Raw genomic sequence first — 10,068 nt, 5'->3', positions numbered from 1 at the left:
CCGGTGCGGATAAGATGTATTTCGATCTTCGTGCTACCTTTTGGTGGCCGGGTATGAAAAAGGACGTAGCATTATTCGTATCTAAATGTCTTACTTGCTCAAAAGTTAAAGCCGAACATCAAAGACCTTTTGGTTTACTCGAGCAACCACCGATTCCCGTTTGGAAATGGGAAGACATTGCTATGGACTTTATCACTAAATTACCCAACACCCAAAAGGGAAACGATAGCATTTGGGTGATCATCGATCGTTTGACCAAATCTGCTTATTTCATTACGATCCGCAAGAAGTATTCTGTCGAGCAGCTTGCTCAAATCTATGTTCGAGAAATCGTGTGCCGACACGGTTTACCATTGACTATTATCTCTGACCGTGATGCTCGTTATACCTCTCATTTTTGGCGTTCACTTCAAGAAGTTTTGGGAACACGTCTCGATCTTAGCACCGCTTATCATCCTCAAACGGACGGTCAATCCGAACGTACAATACAAACTCTCGACGATATGCTACGAGCATGTGTTCTTGATTTCGGTGGGAATTGGGATTCTCACATTCCGTTCATTGAGTTTTCTTATAACAATAGCTACCATTCGAGCATTGAGATGGCTCCTTTCGAAGCTCTTTACGGTCGTAAATGTCGTTCTCCGATAAGTTGGAACGAAGTCGGTGAAGTTCAAATCACGGGACCCGAAATGGTTCAAGAAGCCACCGACGTTATTGATCGAATCCGTAAGAACCTCCTAGCCGCTAGAAGTCGTCAAAAGAGTTACGCCGACAAACGGCGAAAACCGATCGAATTTAATGTTGGCGATCTTGTCCTTCTAAAAGTATCTCCTTGGAAGGGGGTAGCCCGTTTCGGAAAGAAGGGTAAACTAGCTCCTCGTTTCGTTGGTCTTTTTAAAATCCTTGAGCGTGTTGGAAAAGTAGCTTATCGACTCGAACTACCGAAAGAACTTACCGGTGTTCATCCGACATTTCATGTTTCAAGTCTTAAAAAGTGCTTAGCCGAGGTTAATCTCCATATACCTCTTGACGAAGTACATGTCGATGAGTCGATGGTCTTGGTTGAACGACCCGTTGAGATCATGGATCGCAACGAGAAGAGAACCAAGCGTAGCCGTATTCGGTTAGTCAAAGTTCGATGGGAATCACGGCGCGGCGCGGAATTCACTTGGGAGCGAGAAAACAAAATGAAAGAGAAGTATCCACATTTGTTCGCAGCATCGTCTTCATCTTAATTTCGGGACAAAATTTCCTAAAGTAGGGGATACTGTGACATTCGTCAATTTCGGGTCTTGTTTATATTCGTTTTTGTATTTGTTTATTATGTAAACCGACCCGATTTGTAAACCGAAGCTTATGTTATAATCAAAATGATGGATTTATGTTACAATATTGTTTCACACTTGTTGGGTCTTGAAAACATTCTATTTTTATTTGTATTTTTATTTATTTATTATTTATTTATTTATTTTTTTGTTGTTTTGTGTTTTTGTCTTGATCCATTTTGCATGAAAACTCTTGTGTCTCACACCCATATTTGACCACCAACATTACCCTATATATACACCACCTTTCCTCTTCATTTTCCCTTGCTACAACTCCAAAAAAAAAAACTCTCTCAAACATCAAAGATTCAAGGTTATCTTCTTAAGTGTTCTTGAAGAATTTTGGTCTTTCATCTTAATTAGTTTATGTAGCCTTATTAATACTTGTTTATGGTTGTGCAACATATATATAATATACACCCCTTGTTTACCTTTGTTAGTTACTTCTCCGATTCCGGTCGGTGAGGTTTCGGACCCCATAAGGCAAGGCTTCATGGAGGACTTCGTGTCCTTGATATATATACATCTATATAACTTGTTCATACATATTAATCTTGCTTATTTTAGTTTGTTGGTCATGTTTACAAGTTCCATGGTTATGGGTTTTTAAAAGTCTATGCTTCGGTTTAACCGTAAATAGCTCTAAACCGTAAACCGAACTTTGTTACTAGTTTTGTTTGTTTAAACATACTTAGTGTTAGATCTAAGTTTCTAAAATCATTTTTACAAATTCTATGGTTATGGGTTTGTAGAATCTTACCTCGGTCTTAACCCGAAACACGATCCGAACCGAAAACCGAACTTTTGTTTAAATACTTTATTGTTAACTTTTGGTATTTTTTTTACTTGTACATTATTATACAAGTTCTTTAGTGTTTGGACATGTGGAAACCATCTATGAACTTGTTGTGAGATGGAAACCGAACCAAACCGATTCTTGCTCGCTTAAGACACACAAGTGTGTTTTTTTTAGCCATCAAGACTTGTATATTTCTTTAAAAATAGTTACAAATTGATTTTTAAATATTTTCTTAAGTACTTGAAAATGTTGGATCCAACTTGATCTCATAACAAAGTTTGGACCGACAAAACCGAACACTCGCTTAACGTGCGTTGTTAGTTCTAAAACAATGGAACTACATACTTGGTTAAGTCTTATTAAATTTTATTGAGTTATCTCATAACATTCAATATTTTGGAAAGTTGACTTTGGGTTTGACCAATTATCAAGACCCGAACCGACATCCCGAACACTCGATAAAAAAAACCCGTTTTAGTATCTTTATTCCAAAGGGATTTGAATTCTTGCATTTTACCCACCTTATTACTTAACATAGGTTGAGTAAATATTAAGGTTAGATACTTTAACCCGGTTTCGAGCAAACTTACATTTTTAAAGGGTTATTATTATAAATTCTTAAATAGTCACATTTTAAACCTTGAACTTTAATTATTTACATTTCTCAACATTTATTTTGTTTAAAGACCTTCAAGACAACCTTTCTAAATTCAAGACTTCTTTTCTTTTTAGGCATTGTGCGTTAAACTCGTCGTTCCGACAAATCTCCAAATTATCATCTTTCAAGTTTACCATTTGAAGGTGAGTACTTCATACCCCATTTTCCATCTTTTATTTTGGGGGTGACATTTCATACTTATTCAACAAAATGCTTTATATTTGAATCTTAAACCACAAACGTAGTTGTATACTTTACCTAAATAATTGCTCGATTTGGTGTTCTATGCTTATATGCCTATGTGTTTATCGTTTTTGGTTGGTGGAACTATAAAATCCTAGACTATTTGGCATCCCCTTATAGCAAGGTGTCGTTAACGTAATGCAATTAACGATAACTATAAAATCCTAGACTATTTGGCATCCCCTTATAGCTAGGTGTCGCTAATGTGTTTGGCGATATCTATTTATCCAAATTACCACTTTTATTTATCGTTTCGTATGCAAGTTTTGTGGCTATCTTTATTATATACTAATATGATCAAACTTATGAATTGCTCACCGACCTTTGTGTTGACAAACTTTATTTTATGAAATGTTGCAGGTTTGCATCTTGGTTGATTTATGATTGTGAAGAAAACGACATCAAAGACCTTAGGATATTAGTAAAAATGAACAATATCAATTTGCCATATTTTGTGATATCTTGTTTATGGTTATTTTATGGATAATTGTTATGTGACATTTTCGATGTTGTGAATTGAAATGAGTTTATTAAATACTGTCACTTTAATTAGTGTCATGTGCTTATGGACAATCGTTACACCTCGGCATGTTCCGCCGCCTTTGGTCGGGGTGTGACAATCGTGACAGTGGGGAGCACAAGTTGTGTTTCAGTTACAGTTCCAGGTCGACAGTCGATTAAGAAAACCAATATTCCAGCTGTAAAAGTCTCTCCAGTGAATTACTTGCTGAATATGGAGAGTGTTTGTTCTCAGGTTATCTCAGGGTCCGGTAGTTCGTTATAGTGGGAGCCGGCAGGGACAGAAAACGGGTCAAGGGCAGTTTTAGCCGTGACTGATGTGTTGGAGCTCCGGGGAGCTTCAACGAGCCTTCAGGTTCGTTGATGAGAAGGCAGTGGCAACTAGAAGAAGTTTAATGTTCGGATTACAGAAGTACAACAAGAGTGCAGACGAGAGTACTCAAGGCCTCCGAGTAGGAGATTGTTGGGTTCGTAGGCCTTGTTTGCTCGGTTTATTATTTGAAGTCCAAAGGGCAGACGGGTGTAGGGTGGCCAGCCCGGCCCGATTTAGATTTCTTGCTTAATAATTTACTAACCCTATTTCAGTCTTTATATAAACAACGCTATGTACTTGTAATTATTTGTCACTCAATAAAGAATACCTAGTTGCCACCCGTGGACGTAGGTCAGTTTAGACCGAACCACGTTAAATCCTCGTGTTCGTTATTGCTTTCGTGTCTGTGTTCAGTTCGTGTGTGCGTTTAATCCTAACACAATACTCACTAATATAGAAATAAACTTTTGGTTGGGTTCGGCATTTCAATTATGGTCAAATCAGTATATAATTTATTTTTGGTTTGTTTCGGCCGTTCGGTCAGGTTGAATCTGGTTATTTAAAACAAAAAGATAATATCATTTAATCAAAAAAATTACATGAAACATCATTAGAAATGCATAATTAAAATAATATGTATTTCATTTGAAATGCAGAATTGAAATACAATATACTTGATATGGAGTGGAGTTTGGACGAGAGGGACACGGGATAGGCGGGGGATGAGCAGACGGTCGCAACGTAAGTGATTAATTAGTGAGGTCAGGTCGCCGGTCAGAGGTTTATCTACTTCAAACAAATTAGAATTTAGACCCCACTTACTTTTGAATTAGGTTAAATATGGATTGGGGTGGGTATTTGACATATATAAAAACCAAGTAGATATTGATTAAGTCAGGTATTGTACTTAAAAAATTAGGTAGAGATTGATTGGGATGCTATTAGACGTAAAACTTGGGTAGAAATTGATTGGGTCAGGCATTCAACTTAAAAATTGGGTATTAAAATCAAATTTAATTGGATGAATTATTTATATTACATTTATAAAATTGTATTTGTAAAAAGCTTCATTTAAAATTTTATTAGGGCCGATCTCGAAGTTTCATTAGGTTCTTTTCAAAATTTTACAAGAGTTGGTGTCAAAATTTCATTGGAAACAATTAGGATATTACACTATAATAATAGTAAAACGGAAAAAATCACAAGGGACGACAAACCCCTCTAGCACATAGCTAGGTTCTCCCATGACGCATTCGCATCCGTAATATCATCATAACAACATATATAAAATATGTTCTCATCATTTCACATATCATAAATATCTAGGTAAGGTAAAACATGTATAAGGGTCGCATGCCTTCCTTATGTATACCTACGCAAAGTATGTTAGAAAATAGTAAAATATCAAGGGATCCTTTTTTATCATTTCCAATTTTGATATGTCTATGACAAGAGGATACAGCTAAGAAGGAACCGTTGGAGTCAAATTAAATGATTTTCTTTTGTATTTCCATGTTGAGACTTCCTCTATTTATTTGTAATTCATTTATCAATGTAAAACAACACTTAGTACTAGCAATACAGAAACTATTCTTTGGTTTTCAATTTAAAACGTGGCATCAAAGCATGGTATTTTATCTTATGATTACCTGCTCATCGTCTACCTTTTTTCTTCTAAGCCTCTCAATCCCATCATAGCCACCATGTCTAAAAACAATAAGAATAATGATCTTGCATTAGCGATCAGTAGCATTCTCAAAAACAGTCTCTATAATCAAAACCATCCTAATTCTCAAGAATCAAAATCTAATTCTTCAAACGGCGAGGCGAAAAGACTGGTTGCCAATGGGTCACACGAACCCGAAGATCTAGTTGTTCTGCCAAAAGTGCGATCCGGCTAGAAGAACTCCAACAGTGGATCATCATCCCGGATTGATATATCAAATTGAAGTGCAACCATTGTGGTATGATAAAACATACCAAAGAACGGTGTTTCAAATTTTCGAATATCCCGAGTGGTCGAATGACAGTCACAAAAAGGGGAATAGAGAATGGGGAAAGGTTGTTATTGACATCGGCAAGAGCGATGACAACAATAGCGGAGGCGACCAACAAAGAGATGGCGGCTTCGAAAGGATAAACTTTGTCGGAGATGATAACGTCAGTTTGTGTACTATCGTCGGAGGTAACAGGGATGAGGAAATTTCCTCAATCCCCTTTTTTATGAACCTGATATATTCCGATTTGCATGTTTCATGTCACACCCCGACCAAAGGAGGCAGAACATGCCGAGGTGTAACGATTGTCCATAAGCACATGACACTAATTAAAGTGACAGTATTTAATAAACTCATTTCATTTCACAACATCGAAAATGTCACATAACAATTATCCATAAAATAACCATAAACAAGATATCACAAAATATGGCAAATTGATATTGTTCATTTTTACTAATATCCTAAGGTCTTTGATGTCGTTTTCTTCACAATCATAAATCAACCAAGATGCAAACCTGCAACATTTCATAAAATAAAGTTTGTCAACACAAAGGTCGGTGAGCAATTCATAAGTTTGATCATATTAGTATATAATAAAGATAGCCACAAAACTTGCATACAAAACGATAAATAAAAGTGGTAATTTGGATAAATAGATATCGCCAAACACATTAACGTAATGCAATTAACGATAACTATGGCAAGAAAAGGGGTTTTGATTATAGATCTTCGGGTTCGTGTGACCCATTGGCAACTAGTCTTTTCGCCTCGCCGTTTGAAGAATTAGATTTTGATTCTTGAGAATTAGGATGGTTTTGATTATAGAGACTGTTTTTGAGAATGCTACTGATCGCTAATGCAAGATCATTATTCTTATTGTTTTTAGACATGGTGGCTATGATGGGATTGAGAGGCTTAGAAGAAAAAAGGTAGACGATGAGCAGGTAATCATAAGATAAAATACCATGCTTTGATGCCACGTTTTAAATTGAAAACCAAAGAATAGTTTCTGTATTGCTAGTACTAAGTGTTGTTTTACATTGATAAATGAATTACAAATAAATAGAGGAAGTCTCAACATGGAAATACAAAAGAAAATCATTTAATTTGACTCCAACGGTTCCTTCTTAGCTGTATCCTCTTGTCATAGACATATCAAAATTGGAAATGATAAAAAAGGATCCCTTGATATTTTACTATTTTCTAACATACTTTGCGTAGGTATACATAAGGAAGGCATGCGACCCTTATACATGTTTTACCTTACCTAGATATTTATGATATGTGAAATGATGAGAACATATTTTATATATGTTATGATGATATTACGGATGCTAATGCGTCATGGGAGAACCTAGCTATGTGCTAGAGGGGTTTGTCGTCCCTTGTGATTTTTTCCGTTTTACTATTATTATAGTGTAATATCCTAATTGTTTCCAATGAAATTTTGACACCAACTCTTGTAAAATTTTGAAAAGAACCTAATGAAACTTCGAGATCGGCCCTAATAAAATTTTAAATGAAGCTTTTTACAAATACAATTTTATAAATGTAATATAAATAATTCATCCAATTAAATTTGATTTTAATACCCAATTTTTAAGTTGAATGCCTGACCCAATCAATTTCTACCCAAGTTTTACGTCTAATAGCATCCCAATCAATCTCTACCTAATTTTTTAAGTACAATACCTGACTTAATCAATATCTACTTGGTTTTTATATATGTCAAATACCCACCCCAATCCATATTTAACCTAATTCAAAAGTAAGTGGGGTCTAAATTCTAATTTGTTTGAAGTAGATAAACCTCTGACCGGCGACCTGACCTCACTAATTAATCACTTACGTTGCGACCGTCTGCTCATCCCCCGCCTATCCCGTGTCCCTCTCGTCCAAACTCCACTCCATATCAAGTATATTGTATTTCAATTCTGCATTTCAAATGAAATACATTTTATTTTAATTATGCATTTCTAATGATGTTTCATGTAATTTTTTTGATTAAATGATATTATCTTTTTGTTTTACATAACCAGATTCAACCTGACCGAACGGCCGAAACAAACCAAAAATAAATTATATACTGATTTGACCATAATTGAAATGCCGAACCCAACCAAAAGTTTATTTCTATATTAGTGAGTATTGTGTTAGGATTAAACGCACACACGAACTGAACACAGACACGAAAGCAATAACGAACACGAGGATTTAACGTGGTTCGGTCTAAACTGACCTACGTCCACGGGTGGCAACTAGGTATTCTTTATTGAGTGACAAATAATTACAAGTACATAGCGTTGTTTATATAAAGACTGAAATAGGGTTAGTAAATTATTAAGCAAGAAATCTAAATCGGGCCGGGCTGGCCACCCTACACCCGTCTGCCCTTTGGACTTCAAATAATAAACCGAGCAAACAAGGCCTACGAACCCAACAATCTCCTACTCGGAGGCCTTGAGTACTCTCGTCTGCACTCTTGTTGTACTTCTGTAATCCGAACATTAAACTTCTTCTAGTTGCCACTCGCCTTCTCATCAACGAACCTGAAGGCTCGTTGAAGCTCCCCGGAGCTCCAACACATCAGTCACGGCTAAAACTGCCCTTGACCCGTTTTCTGTCCCTGCCCGGCTCCCACTATAACGAACTACCGGACCCTGAGATAACCTGAGAACAAACACTCTCCATATTCAGCAAGTAATTCACTGGAGAGACTTTTACAGCTGGAATATTGGTTTTCTTAATCGACTGTCGACCTGGAACTGTAACTGAAACACAACTTGTGCTCCCCACTGTCACGATTGTCACACCCCGACCAAAGGCGGCGGAACATGCCGAGGTGTAACGATTGTCCATAAGCACATGACACTAATTAAAGTGACAGTATTTAATAAACTCATTTCAATTCACAACATCGAAAATGTCACATAACAATTATCCATAAAATAACCATAAACAAGATATCACAAAATATGGCAAATTGATATTGTTCATTTTTACTAATATCCTAAGGTCTTTGATGTCGTTTTCTTCACAATCATAAATCAACCAAGATGCAAACCTGCAACATTTCATAAAATAAAGTTTGTCAACACAAAGGTCGGTGAGCAATTCATAAGTTTGATCATATTAGTATATAATAAAGATAGCCACAAAACTTGCATACGAAACGATAAATAAAAGTGGTAATTTGGATAAATAGATATCGCCAAACACATTAGCGACACCTAGCTATAAGGGGATGCCAAATAGTCTAGGATTTTAAAGTTATCGTTAATTGCATTACGTTAACGACACCTTGCTATAAGGGGATGCCTAATAGTCAAGGATTTTATAGTTCCACCAACCAAAAACGATAAACACATAGGCATATAAGCATAGAACACCAAATCGAGCAATTATTTAGGTAAAGTATACAACTACGTTTGTGGTTTAAGATTCAAATATAAAGCATTTTGTTGAATAAGTATGAAATGTCACCCCCAAAATAAAAGATGGAAAATGGGGTATGAAGTACTCACCTTCAAGTGGTAAACTTGAAAGATGATAATTTGGAGATTTGTCGGAACGACGAGTTTAACGCACAATGCCTAAAAAGAAAAGATGTCTTGAATTTAGAAAGGTTGTCTTGAAGGTCTTTAAACAAAATATATGCTGAGAAATGTAAATAATTAAAGTTCAAGGTTTAAAATGTGACTATTTAAGAATTTATAATAATAACCCTTTAAAAATGTAAGTTTGCTCGAAACCGGGTTAAAGTATCTAACCTTAATATTTACTCAACATATGTTAAGTAATAAGGTGGGTAAAATGCAAGAATTCAAATCCCTTTGGAATAAAGATACTAAAACGGGTTTTTTTTATCGAGTGTTCGGGTTGTCGGTTCGGGTCTTGATAATTGGTCAAACCCAAAGTCAACTTTCCAAAATATTGAATGTTATGAGATAACTCAATAAAATTTAATAAGACTTAACCAAGTATGTATTTCCATTGTTTTAGAACTAACAACGCACGTTAAGCGAGTGTTCGGTTTTGTCGGTCCAAACTTTGTTATGAGATCAAGTTGGATCCAACATTTCCAAGTACTTAAGAAAATATTTAAAAATCAATTTGTAACTATTTTTAAAGAAATATACAAGTCTTGATGGCTAAAAAAAAACACACTTGTGTGTATTAAGCGAGCAAGAATCGGTTTGGTTCGGTTT

Source organism: Bidens hawaiensis, unplaced genomic scaffold, assembly GCF_021521415.1.
Source record: "Bidens hawaiensis isolate Kalapana, Puna unplaced genomic scaffold, B.hawaiensis_p1.1 tig00055040_1, whole genome shotgun sequence".
NCBI lineage: Eukaryota > Viridiplantae > Streptophyta > Magnoliopsida > Asterales > Asteraceae > Bidens > Bidens hawaiensis.
The sequence above is the reverse complement of the archived record's forward strand: the minus strand, read 5'-3'. Positions refer to the sequence as shown.